Genomic DNA, 14,464 nt, shown 5'->3' with positions numbered 1-14,464 from the left:
GGCTTTTAGATGCACTTGCTATTTAAAATTAGAATGTATTAACTGTAGAAAATAAATGTATAAAATCTTACAATTATTTTAAAAGAATAACTAAGCAATGACAAAGTAATCTGCCATTTAAAAAAAGTGTAAATTCCTACCTCAGTATTTATCCAATTTATGCAATTTAGAGTTGTTGATCAATCGTTCGCTCTCGTATGCAGAAAATCTATCCTGGAAATCAGTAAATAATTACTCTGAGATATTACAGTGAAATTATCACTTGTCTACTCATATGCATATAAACAAGACTCAAGTCCTAAAAGTCCGACTAAACTGCGTAACAAGATAGCATTTAGTCAAAGGCATGCATTTAATTGGAGATAAAGGACTGAATCGTTTTTCTCGGAAGTGCCGTTAGGTGATATTCTCAGTCAAATGAGTTGATTGAATAATTGAATGCAATTACTTAGTAAGATGATAAAGGGGTTTAATATGACGCTACAATAAACCGATCCGCTTAGGAATAGTAGGAATTTGACAATTTTCCAAATTAGCCAAGAGATTTATGTCACATGAGCTGGTAAAGGGAGAATAGCGTTGTTTAACGGAATGAGAATATTGAATTAAAAATTATTTTATTGTGAAATGGCAGAAAAGTAAATGGTTTCAGATAACCTATAAAAACAATTTAGTAACTTTAATCATAATGTCTGCACCTAATTTCATTTATTATTCCTTCGAACACTGTTATTGCCTTTCCGGTGAATATGAAATTAAAAATTCAAAAGTTTCGAATACTTCGATAAGAAGGAGAGATAATTTCAGAACTACTATTTGGTTATGATTCTCAACCGATTAATTTATTACAAACAATACCATTATTCTCATACATAATTTCATAAAATAATTAAAGACTGCCAGATCTGGCAGTTAAAAAAAATCATATCTAAACTACTAATTCTTTCCGAACGGCAAATCCACATAACCTTCTACATACTTGCCTCAACGTTTTTCATTAAAGATGTAATCTAAATGTTTGATTAAATCGAAGTAAAAATAATTCATCATTGAAATTAAAATGATTCAGAGTTACCGTTCTGATTCAGAGTTACCGTTCTTATGCGTTTGGTTAATGACTGTTCTACTTGTGTTTGCGTTAGTAATTAAATTTTTTTGGGTGCAAAAATTACTGCTCAAACTGAAAAAAAGCATATTATTTCAAACTGGCATTACTATGAACATCTCTTTACAGTTAAATAATACCAGGAAAACTATTTAACATAAGGGCACTAAATTTTATACGTATACATTAGTAACAGAACTTATTTTTGTTTCTTATAATATACAGTGTTTTCGAAAGAGCTTACAAGCTCTATTTCCTTAAATATCGATTCTAATCATCAACTTCCAAACGCACTTTGAGAGACAATATCAAACGGATCTCCTTTCATCAGGAGCAAGTTTCAGAAAAATAAGAATATTTCCCTATGATAAAACATTTTGCTTACCTTGATTGTTGCTTAAAGACAGAGAATCTTAATTTGAAATCAGTTCTAAATACAAGGCTGAGTTTTCCTTTCCTAAAGTTCCTTATTTTCTTGCATCTAATAAATAAGTTTTCTTGCAAAATCATAAGCCTGGTTTGCTTTAATACATGTGCGTAACTAATACTGCTTTAATACATCTTTAATGCTTTAATACATGCATCTATTTATTATTTTTACTCTGCTTTTTAAATGACAGTAGAGCGAATTAGTATTTAACTAGTCTAGTATGAAACTAGCTTGTCGCAAAGCAAAAATGGACAAACACAGTACTTTGAAACCACTCAAGATTTACTTGGATTCAAATTCACTTATTTATATGATACTAATTCATATACTACTGCCTTTCTTATAAGGCTTTCAAATATTATGACAAACAAAGCGCTTAAATACATATCTATTTACAGTTTCAATATTTCAAGTTTGTGGAGACTTTAGCATTTAGATAGATTTATGATTTTAAAACAATATATATCATTCCTCGTAACCCACATAAAACATACTTAATATTCATTAAAATATGATATTAAAATTTTGGAACACTTGAATTTGATATTGACGTTTAAGGAATTTGAAATATACCTGAATAGCTAACAAAACGTTTAAACAAACATAACAAACAGTACAGCAAAGAAACGACATAGAAAGAGAATTTAACATGATGTTACTTCAAAATCTTTTTATCCTAAAACCCATTTCTTTTAATGCAGGCAGTTTCATAATGTTAAATTCTCGTAAGCTTACGAGTTACCTTAAAATATGTAGATTAGTTTGATATGTGAAAAATGTTATCACTCCCTGTGTTTTCTAACGTCATTTTTTTTTAACATTTTCGTATTGTTTTTGCTAAAAAAACTTTCTTGTGCCACAAATATTAACGTGATCCATTATTTGTGAAAATGGCGGGCAGAAACTCAGCCATATTTATTGCAAAAATGGAAAAACCTTTCGAAACCAGCTTCAGTCCCATAACAGACTCCCGGCAGGATTTGAATATATTCGCTGTGGGAACAACCTAACCCACAAACTTCATTATTTAAAAACAGAAAAGTTTGAACCTCTCTGTGAGGTCTTTTCCAGCCAACACAGTTTTTCCAGTTTAGTTTTTTGTAAAATATTGTAAGTCTGCATAGAAAACATATATCCCATCTAGGAAACTGTTACATTTTTTGATGGGTTAGGATGCAGCTGTAGAAATGAAACTCACGCCTAACTTTCTGTTTCTAAACAAACTTAATAAAATTCCACTATGGCAAACTTGTGTGATTCGTGTTGTGATGAAGAAGAAATCTTCTAAGATTTGAATGCTTAAAAAAAACCGCAGCTAAAGATTCATTCTATCAAACAATATGCAGCTTTACGTATAGTATAGGATGCAGTTTGCTTTTATGAACAACCAGTTTGCGTTTAAATATACTAAAGCATACTTTTAGCTACATACGTTAAGTTTAGCGTATTTCTCCTAAATTTATTTACGCGTTTATTCTTTAATTTGTCGTAAGACGTCAAGGAATGTCAACGAAGGAAAAAAAAATCACAAAATCATGTCAACACCAGTTTCAATGACAATGATTTCAGTTATTTGATCCCCAACCGTTCAAAATTGGGGAATTTTTGTCATCAATAGTACCAAACTGCAAAAGAAATAACAAGTTACTTCGGATGACAAATTTCAAACTAGTCAGTCAAGACCTGCTTTCATTCTTATCCTAATTATGTCACTAATATTATGCAATTAAATTACTGTTATTTTTTATAGGCAAATTTAAAGTTTAGAAGTACTTGATATGTTGGATATTGAAAGTCTTATTGCATCTTACGGTTTGGAAAACATGAATTTACTGTTTTAAAAGTTTACTTTGCTGTTTTTGAATTTACTGTTTATTTATTTATTTATTTTTTAAGTTAGACATTGCTCTCTAGATACCGCAATATTAAGCAAATAACCATTATACCTAAAGATTTTTAATAAGATTTTACCTTCTTTAAAATTTTCTTTTTTTGTTTTAAATTTCATATTATTATTATTATTATTATTCAATGATGTAAAACATAGCTTAAAACAAGCATCATTGCAGATGATAGATGAATACCTCTCCAAAAGGAATAAACAAGGGAAAAAAAATCTTGCGCATCTATGGATCATTTGATCAGAAGTGAGGTCTACGATGTCTGGGTACGACGCAAAAGATTAATACCCCTATTTCATTCGAAAAAGGTTTGCTTCCCCAATCACGTGGAACAGCAAGATGCATTCGTCGCACTTCATCTTTGAATGGTCTCTGGTAAGTCGGGTTGCACAGATTTGTATCACAGGCGACGTGCTCAGCTTCCGTATCTCGCCACAAAAGATCCGTCCGTTTCTGACGCGGTTTGTGCCAAATTTGTCGACCAGCGACTCTCCCCCCCCTGCCTCCCCCGGATGAGAGAAGAAGGAAGGGGGGATAGCTGCAACTTATTTCACGGTCAGGAGATTTCAAATACGGATAGTTATTAGCTAAAACGTAAGGTATTTGTTTTAATTCCGTAGCAAGTGACTTACTAAGTGCATGAACTAATAGCGTGATATATACATAAATACCTTTTGGATGCTGCCGTTTTATTGCTTTTAACAACATTAATACTAATAATTATTATTATTAATTTGCTTTACTTGCTCAGTTCGTGTGCAACAAATAAAGGCATAACTTTACACCATTTAATTCCTTTCCAACGTAATTAATATGATATACGAAAATACCTTATTACACGTAATAGTATTTGCCTGTTCCTATTAATAAAAACGCATTTAGGCATTTCACTTTACCTAACTGGTGAATTTCTATAGTTCTTCGCAAGATTATGTTATATGATCGCAGAGTAGTGTCTCGTTTTTTAGCACGATTCACCCTTCCTTTGAAATAACAAAATGTTCAGCATATTCTCAAGGTACAATTCCATTTGTATCTTACTATATGCCCTGTGTATTTCACTATTTTAAAATACTCGTCTACCTCATATGTGTTACAATATTCAGATTCAGGTTTACATATTATGTAAAAGAGATGGCTGAACTTCATGTCAGTAAACGCCGCATGTTGGAATTCAGGAAAGTTCAACTAAATTTTCCAAAAGTCCATATTTACATAATTTTAAAAATAGAAAAACTGGTTTCAAGTGGAAAGAAACGGCTGATAACTTTGTAAAAACGAAATTAAATTCATTAATTACTTTCTTTTGGACACTGAGTAATTTTAGTTTATCATATTTCATACATTTATTTAGTTTATTATATTTTATTTGCGTAAGAATAGCACCACTGCCCTGCGAGAGACGCACGCGGCTCGTGAACCGCCTATGGCCATTCCTGTTACATAACAACACTGCAAGCTGCATAATGTAAAACCTAAAATTTGCGTCTTTACCCCTTTCACACACCTCTTTTTTTCTCATATCAATAAACCTCTTACGCTTTAAATAACCTAACATAGTTAGGAAATGTCAAGCGACTAAGATTGATACAATAAATATTCTGATATTGACACCTCTTTTTGAAGCAACATTTCATGGAGAAAGATTCTATGACTCTGTTGTATTCTCCAACGAGATGCCATCCAACCAAAGATGCTGTGACTACAAAACTGAATCCCTATTGATGGATAACGAAAAAAAAAAGTTTTCTAATGTTTCTAATTCCCCCCTAACGTAATTGTCTAATCTCTAAATTTATGAAGTTTCCCTCTTGGCGATGGCATTTTAAATCTGAAATTAGTTACATAATCATCAATAATTTTTGTATTATTAAGAATTAATTGCTTGAATATTTTTACAGATTTTTTAGATTTAAATGCTAAGCCAGATATTTCAATGGATTAAAAATATTAGTCTTATATCTCGGCCATAAATAACCTAACCCTTACGAAATATTTAAAATGTTCACCTGCTTGGAGCTATTACTGTTTTCTTCGTGTATATAATTTCAAAATTTGCTAACTGGTCTTTTAAATTAGATAGGAAAATATTTTATTTTTATTTACCAAGTTAATCACAAATATTATTTATGTTTGAAGTGCTTAATTACATAACAATTCTCTACTTAATCTTTTTCAAATACATAAAATAAGTTACTGATGTATTTGCACCGAATATATATTGAGAAGGCTGATTCCCCCCCCCCATGATATTAACCTTTCATTTTGACAAAAATGTATTACTTAATTGGTAACATATAGCGACAATTTATCAATTGAAATTAAAAAATAATAGGTTTAAATGTAAATTCTGACAATGACAGCCTTCATACATCCATTCAGGTACTTTTTACCTTTCTTTTGGGGCTCAAAGTGATGGCTGAAGTTAATTTTTCAAAAATTAGACGTTCTCCAACCAAAGACACAGAGTTATCTGACATTTTACCTAGTGATGAATCGTGAGCAATTTTGTCAATACCCGAGACGAGTGACAAGAAGCAGAATCTTCCTTGAAATTTTTCATCAATACTGTTATGATTAATATTTAACAAAAGACAGTTCAGCTGAGCAATACGTTCTAAATACAGCAAATAAAAGTAGCGCCGAAAATGATAGATTCGGTGAGTTATTGACAAAAAATGACATTTTTTCCGATGCTTAATAAAAGGCAATATAGATCGTGTGATGATATATCGTATCTGTCTACTCTTTAGACATTAGGGATATTTAAGTGAATTTTTCATGCTTCGCTTCGAAAAATTTGTCATTTTTCTTCTCCAGATATTCAGGCAGAATGCTTTGCTTACTGATTGAGTGTTCGATTGCAAAGAAAATATTTCTTTCGTAACAAGCATAGTGCCAAATAAAATGTCCCTGCTTTTCAGAAAAATAAGCGAAAAGAAAACATAAAAGTATTCGACAAACGAGTGCATATAATTTTTTGATAAAAAAAAAATATCTTTTTATCGAAATCAGCAATATGACTTGGTTTCTAACAAAGGAATCTAAAAAGAATTGGGTGTTTTGTAACTGGTCGTATTTTTGTGATAAAAACTATCTTACTCTAAATTAGAAATCTACATTCTAAACTGAAGGATTTTATTTGTGTCACAAGTAGAAAAAAAAAAAAAAAAAATTATTAAGATGACTCATTTAAGATATCCAGGCCCTGATTACAGTCTACACCGACATGGCTTAAGCCTAACGTTCCACTGATTTCTAATAATTATATTTTGTAAAGATAAGGAAAATGGAAGTTGGAGGGGCTCAGAAAAAAAAAAGCTGTGTCTGAGGCTCTCCCCTTCAAAAGATATTTCTCGAAAAGAATGAACTTGCAGATGAGAAACTGCATCTTATATATATTACAAGTGGTCAAAACTACTAAAGCACGCTTATAACCAGTCTGTATAGCCAGCACGCTTATAACCAGCACTGTAAAAAATGGAATTTAAATAGAATTGGAAATGGAAATGCTAGTTCAGTGATCTCTGTCATTGGTGGGCTGAAAACTTAACTCATCTACAAATAAATTAAATTCTCTTGTACACCACCTCTAATTAGCTAGAATAGCTTTCTAACCATATATCATTTTCCATGAAAACCGTAAAAACATTTCTGTAATTTCTGTATGAGGGTGACATTGTGAAATAAAATGGATCAGATTGGGTTGTTTATTTATAGAGGTGCACATTTGGTGTCTCTGCTTAAAGGTGAGGATATGTTTATGGAGAATATTCTAAGAAATATTAATTCGCATTCACGTTGCATATGGGAAAACCATGAAAATTCGAGTGGAACTGTCAGTATTCGACAGTTCTATCTGCTCAGCCACTTAAAATGAAACGTCGAGACATTATGTTAGTTATTGTCATTAGTTATTATTTGGCAGACTCACAGGAACACTTAAAAAAAGTTATGTCTTGAAACTTTACAGACATATTCAAAAATATGTATACAAATGTAACTAAGGATTCATCTAGATATTCTTAAAACTTTAGGAATGACTTTCGTAAATTGATTATTGATTGCTGGAAATTCAGCTGACTGCTGGATTTTCTAAATAAACTGGTGCTGCAAAATTGGTGACTTAGTAAACTTAAAATTTATGTCAAACAAACTATATGGTTGTACAGAAAAGTGTGTTATCAGCTCCATTTATGCTTGCAAACAGGTAATCGAATAACGTTTACTCCAGTCTGCTTTGATGAACACAATGGAGCAAACAATCCTTCTGCATTATAAGGAATATCTTTTTTCTTTCCGTGTGAGGAAATATAGTGCACATTTGGATTAATAATGATAAAACAGACGAGTAAGTTACTGAGGTAAGAATAGAGGTACTTACTTCGTGGAGGCACTTAAAGAAACCAGCTTATATTCCATATGAAGGGTGGGGAACCAATAAAAGCGTGCATACAACCAGCTAAACCATCTTCCGATTATAAAACCTATGATAAAATTGCTAGTGTCGATGGCTTTATCCCTCTGCCATGTACGAGAACATAAGAATGTTTTACCGAAATAATCACACAAACAAAAATGCAAAGAATTAAATATATATATATATATATATATATATATATATCATAAAAATGTTTTTTACTCGATATAATATTTTATAAAAACACTGGAAGTGAAACTGCAAAAACTTTAGAATTGCATTACATCAGTAAACGCATTTTTAATTCGGAATCATTTTGTACTACAATCCAAGCAACCTAAATCTATTTCTAAAAACAGAGAATGACATAGTACAGGTACTTTATTTTGAGTTCATTTCATAATAAAGCGCTCAGAAACTGAAAAATGGAATCATTAGACTAGTTAAATAAATAATATAAACCCTTAATAAAAAATTAAAAAAAAAAAAGACAGAGCCCTAAGGAAAAGTAGATAATCGACTAATCTCTAGGACCAAACACAAACTAAGCAGTTTTAAATAAGTCATCATTCGAGGATTATTTACTATTATCTGATAAGAAATCGCAGAAGGATGTTTGTCCATGAGCAAATCTCCCTGCATATTTATCAGTTCCAGTTATTACACGGAACACGCCGTTCGCAAACAAGAAGCTAATCTTTGCTTAAGCTGTTGCTGACTTTGACAACATGCGTTTATTAACAACACAGCTCATAGCCAAGCTATACAAGGCAGATGTTCCAGTCTTATACGGCGAACTTCTCGTGCTAGCGTCGTCATATGAATTTGCTTAGTAGGAAGATGCTATCTAAGCATGGGCTCGAAGCAGTACAATGTGTGCAGTACTTCAGGAAATGGAACAATAAAAAGTTTGCATGTAGGGCCCAGCTCCTGTCTCAAATTGGCCCTATGGGCCACAAAGGTGAAATATTTTTCTTTCTTCCCTTATGACTTCGGAAGAAGGGGGGAGAGGAGCGAAGCTTTGGGAGAGAGTTGAAAAACAGGTTTAGAGGGTTCGGTTTTTCATTCTTACTTTTTTATTCCTTCCTTCATGATGTTATCTTTGCAGACATAACACACACATACTGCGAAGCAAGTTGCCGGCTTCTGCGCTTGGACTGAGAGGGAAGTTTAGAATCATAGAAAATGTTTATCTTAAGGTGCGCATTTTAGAAATTGTTTTCGCTTCCCATGCCGTTAAAAATATGTAGAAAATCTTGTTAAAAGATGAAAGTAGACGGTAACAAACACACATAAAGGAAAAGAAGCGGCCGTAATGCAACAATGATACAATAGCTACAACAGAGGGAAAGGTGATACTTCATATAACATGAGGGAAAAATTACGCATGATTTATTTCTCTTTTAGAATTTTCTGTTTAAATCGTTCGTAATATTACATATAAAGCAATGCAGTTTCTTATTTTTTCTAGTTACTTTTAAACCTTAATAAGATCAAAAACATTTAATAATAGATGAAAAGCAATATATACAGATAAAAGTATAGTTTGATAAATAGAAAATTTTTAATTTACTTTCCATGCCACCTGGATGGTTTTAAATCAAATGATAGTAATTATTATAGTTAATAATAAAGCTATGTAAATATTATCTCAAATAGTGTGTATCAGATAATAATATTGTTTCATTCGGTCATTTTTAATACATGTAATTATTTTTTTTCCTTGCTTGTATAGAATTCTTTACAAATTGAATTAAAAGAAATTTGATTTTTCCGGTTTCTACCTTAAAATAACAAACTAAAAGCTAATTAACTGACTTTTTTTTTTAAATTATGGTATTTAAGATTAAAAGCCTTTTATTTTCATACTGATTAAAAACAGACCGTTCCAAAAAATAAAAAATATATATTGAATTACCGGGAATGGAATAAAGTAATTTTTTTATCTGATATGAATACAAGCAGATTTTTAATTATATATAAATTATGAAATTTCACAGCCACTTGGACACGAAAAACATATTTTTTACACATGCAGAATATACTTTGTTATAAATGGGCTCAAAATTCACTGAATTGTTTTATGTTAAAAAAAAATATCAATTTGGAGTTGATTGCGTTTTCGCATTCATTCTGCAAGATAATAGTTTCCTCGTGAATAACGTAAATAAGGAATAACTTTCCTTAAAAAATCCATCTATACATTCCCAGTCAGACAGCTCTCAGCTGTCCAGCTATAAATTATTAACTTTCCTATTAACCAACTTTAAACAGATTCATAAAATGAAAAATACTTTTTTTAGTTTGTTTCTTTTCAGGTGTTACATATATTTTATATTATACTATGACAAGCCTCGATTTTCCACGTCAAGTTGATTTCCTTTATAAAGAGGATAAGAGAGATGAAAAGACAAATATTTGTGCCAAGGAAAGAGGGAATCTCCTTTATGAACCTCCCCCCTCCCAAAAAAACTGAAAAACCATCTCAAGGGTAAATATCTGAAGAAGTGAAGCGAAGCAAACAAAATGGGGGGGGACGAAAACAAACAGGAAATCCTATTTGAGGAATAAATCCTAAAGCAGCTGAAATAATGTGAGCACCATGAAAATGGGGAGCAAGTAGAACACAACTCAGAAAACAAATTCTTAAGATCATAGTGAAGAAACAAAACCAGCGAATTAAAGAAATATTGCACCTAGAAAGTCATATGCAGGCATTGATAACATATATTACGCATTTTAGCCAGTCTCCCAAAATAAAAAAAAGAAAAAAAAGAAAAGCGACATGTTTTCATTGGTGTTTCGATGTAAAATTCTTACTTTTAGAAATATCTACAAAATCTTTTGCCTTCTAACTGTTTTATAGGTAGCTCTGGGATTTCTGTAACAGATTTATAAAATTATCAGAAAATCAATCTGAAACACTAATGCAATAAATAGTAATAATAATAGGATAAAATGAGTACATAATGAATGCACACAGATTTTATGATAGTTATTTCATTCAAGTAAAAAACACATATGGAACTTACTAAATTAATTAAGATTAAGCTTTGAAGACAAGACATGCTGAAATAGGTTTGCGTTTCTCAAAATTTATTTTTAACTTTTAGTTAAAATGAATATTGTGCGTCATAGGCTAGGTTCATCATAAACTTACGAAATTTGATGCAAAGTATAATAAAAATTTTAAGTGTAATTTATAAAGAAAAGATTAAAATAAGAAAGATGAAATATTTATGTACAATATTTTAGAATATGAAAGACTTTTCTGCATTTCTGTTACAGGTATAATCGAATAAATCAGTATATTTCGTTAATCGCTTCAGTTAAGTAGTGTGATTATGGATACTGAAGCGCATATAACAGACTTAAGTCGGATTATCTGTTCGTTAACAAAAATGTTCTAATTACCATCTCTATCATCATAAACATGCAAATTAAGTTCACGTGAAATCATACAAAGTATAGAATAAAATCTACTTAAAAGCAGATATGAATTTAAGTTAATTTCTGAGTCAGGAAGATGCAAAGTTTCACTTACAATATAATTCGTTGCATAAATCAAATAGATAAGATAATTTTACAAGGTTTGGTGGTTTAATTGGAAGCATACTCAACGCGTATTTAAGAGGTCCAAGGTTCGAGTCCAGTCGAGGGCAATGCAAATTATTTTTCCCATCTCCAGAATTTAAAAAAAAAAAAAAAAAAAAAAAAAAAAAAAAAAAAAAAAACTTAATGAATGTGAAGTCGCGCCCGAATTAAAAGGTGGTCATCACCAGGAATTGGCGACTGGGTCCCTAATCCCCAGTCACCCTTTAAAAGGGGGAGTATATAAGGTATTTTCTCCCTCCTTTTCGCATGCCTTCGTGGTGTAATTGGAAGCATACACGACACGCATTCGAGAGGTCCAGGGCTCGAATCCCGGCGAGGTCACTGCAGATTCTTCATTTCTCCAGCATCGAAAAAAAAACCTACCGACTCTACGATTTAATAAATAATACTAGGTAAATTTTAGCATAAATATTGTAATGAATTATTGCATTCCTTTGCGCATGCTTCTGTAATATAAGTCCAAGTTGAAAGATCCTGGTCGAATACCGGAGAAATCATGTTTGATTTTTCTTGCTTCCTGCTTTAAAAACCATATGATCTTTACAATATTATTTGCCAAGACTTTTTGAATTTATAACTAACCACACAAAAGCTCACTAAGTAATGACTGTTTGCTAATATTTGATCCTACTGGAAATTTGTTTTACTTGTTGCAGTCACACCAACAGAATCACGCCATTTTGAAGCACCTTAAATTAATTTGTACACAAGTGACAGAAAAGCTCTATTTTGTAAATTCATCACTAACTTTTATCACTGTACTCAAGCAAATTATCTAAATACGGTAATACGCGTGCCAGATACGATACGTAAATTAAATGCTATAAAATTTAAATCAAATTCGACAATATACAACATTTTATAGCATTAACTGCCGAAATAGTAAATATTTATACGCATATATGATTTCTGCAGAAAATGAAACATTTATTAGTTAAACTATTTTGCAGTACGCTTCTATTTTCATATTTGCATGCATTCTTCTAAATCGCACACTTTATCGATGTCACAAACGTAATCTAATAATTAAAAATTAGTTTTCAGTCTGTACACAGTCTTTAACTAATTATTATTTTAGAGATTACAAGAATAGTGAATTTTTTATTATACCCGGATATAATATATCACTGAACAGTAGTAACGTTTTACCAGCGTGAATGAGACGTATTTTCTAACTTTACCCCTAATTTTCCGATCTTTTTTCACGAAACTGTATTTTTCAAGAACCTAAGATATGCAAAATATTAACTAATTAATAATATTAAAAATGTATAAGTTACCAGTTTTAATTTTCCAATGAAAACTATTTTCTCACTTTTAGCAAAAACAACTATTAATACTGACAAAGATTTCATCACAAGATGTTCAGCAACTAGAACATGTGCACAAAAGTTTACAATATTGAAGTCATAAAAATTTTTGCAAAAACTTAAAAAAAAAAAAAAAAAAAAAAAAAAAAAAAAAAAAGTCTATAAAAATAATCAGCTTACCTGATTATAGGTAAAACTAACGCATTAAGCTCACAAATCGACAGTAAATGTTTGAAGAAACATGTATAGCACACTTCCAAATCAGTTCACTCTAAGTTTCGAATAATGCAAAACAGTACATGACAGGCAGTGCAAAGGATCTTTCTTGTCTTTCCAAATGCAACTGAAGCAAGATCCCTGACACTCGATTCATAGGTGTGAAGGGTCTACAAACAAGCGCAAACCCCCCACGTGAGCATTTTTTTTTTCCCCTTTCCATTTTTTTTTTTTTTTTTTTTAAGGCGAGTATGCAGAATCATAAAAGCGGTAGAACTGTAGGGAAGCACGAGGAAATTCAAAGGGAAAAAAAATAATTCGGCCTCCTCTTTCTCCTCAGGCGACTTCACTCCTCGCAGGGTTCACCTGCCATTAGCTTAACCACTTTTCACTCCTTCTTGAGCACAGTAGTACCCCGCGGGGCGCAAAGATAGGCTGAAATGGTTTGTATGATTTGAAAGAGTATACCATTCACTACACGCTGATATAGGAAAATATGTGGATAGGAGCTCTTTAATATTAATATACTCTGACTTCGTCCTTCGCATTTGTTTCCGTTTGTTTACTTCTTGCAAGACATATTCAGGCTCAGAGTCGTTTAATGCATTTTCCTCTGCTATTTATTCCAAATATTTGAATCTCCGTGAATTATTTGAGGTCCCGCTATGCAAAGAGACAGCTGAAATTTATAGTATAAGGTATTTCTCCAATACAGAACCTTACAATAGAATATTGAATAATCAGTAATCTAAATTACAAATTCTAGACATTTTGTACAACCGTACAAAATTGTCTAGTAAAGAATTTTTAAGGGGTGTTGGAACCCCAAAATCTTCAAAAAATTGTGATTTCGGATTTTTGCACTTTCAAATTCTCTACACTTTTATCTTTCTAAAAATACCATTCTTTAATCTCTATGAAAATTAGAACTGTAAAAAAATCTAGTTTTAATTTGTCATCTACTGCTTTGATCAATGAGGATTTTTACATAAAAACGCTTTTTTCTCCAAACGTGATTTTTTTATACTCGACGTACCTTTTCTCAGAAACTACTGCTCACAGGTATCTAAACTTTTTATGGCTCATTAATTAGGTTCCCTAATATTAACTGAAATGAGCTTTTTGTAACAAACTTAGAAAAAAAAAATTTTTTAATTTTTTTGTGTGAGAAAAGTGCTAAATTTTACTATGCCTAACAAAATATTCTGTAATTTACTCTAAAATTCAAAATGTTTCAAAAGCTCATTTCAGTATAATCAGATAGGTATACTTTAATTACAGAAAAAATTTTAAGCTTGTATCTACAGCAGATTCTGAGAAAAGGTACATCGAAAATGGCCAATTTAACATTGTTGGTATAGGAGTTTCTGATACCCCTTAATATGTGTGCCTCTGAATAGTTATGGCAGTTATCGAGCAAAAATATTTAGGGGATTAAGATGCAAAGGCCACATTGAAATGTTCAAG

General features: G+C 31.4%; 1 pseudogene across 12 annotated transcripts in view; it reads right to left on the bottom strand.

The window, feature by feature from the left end:
- The window catches only part of LOC118194988 (toll-like receptor Tollo pseudogene), a 549,242-nt pseudogene that overhangs the window by 40,591 nt on the left and 494,187 nt on the right, over positions 1–14,464 (bottom strand). The window contains exon 1 of one of the 12 annotated variants that reach the window (XR_015039129.1): positions 141–204. The exons of the other annotated variants lie outside the window; for them this stretch is intronic. The product of XR_015039129.1 is annotated as a toll-like receptor Tollo pseudogene, transcript variant X12 (transcript). Of the gene's footprint in view, positions 1–140; positions 205–14,464 lie in introns of those variants that run through there. 12 annotated transcript variants of the gene reach the window in all.

The sequence above is a fragment of the Stegodyphus dumicola genome, chromosome X2 (genome assembly GCF_044657685.1).
Source record: "Stegodyphus dumicola isolate Sdum_Otavi_A_Nest chromosome X2, ASM4465768v1".
Taxonomy (NCBI): Eukaryota; Metazoa; Arthropoda; class Arachnida; order Araneae; family Eresidae; genus Stegodyphus; species Stegodyphus dumicola.
Note: the sequence above shows the minus strand (reverse complement) of the source record. Positions and strands in the feature narration are given on the sequence as shown.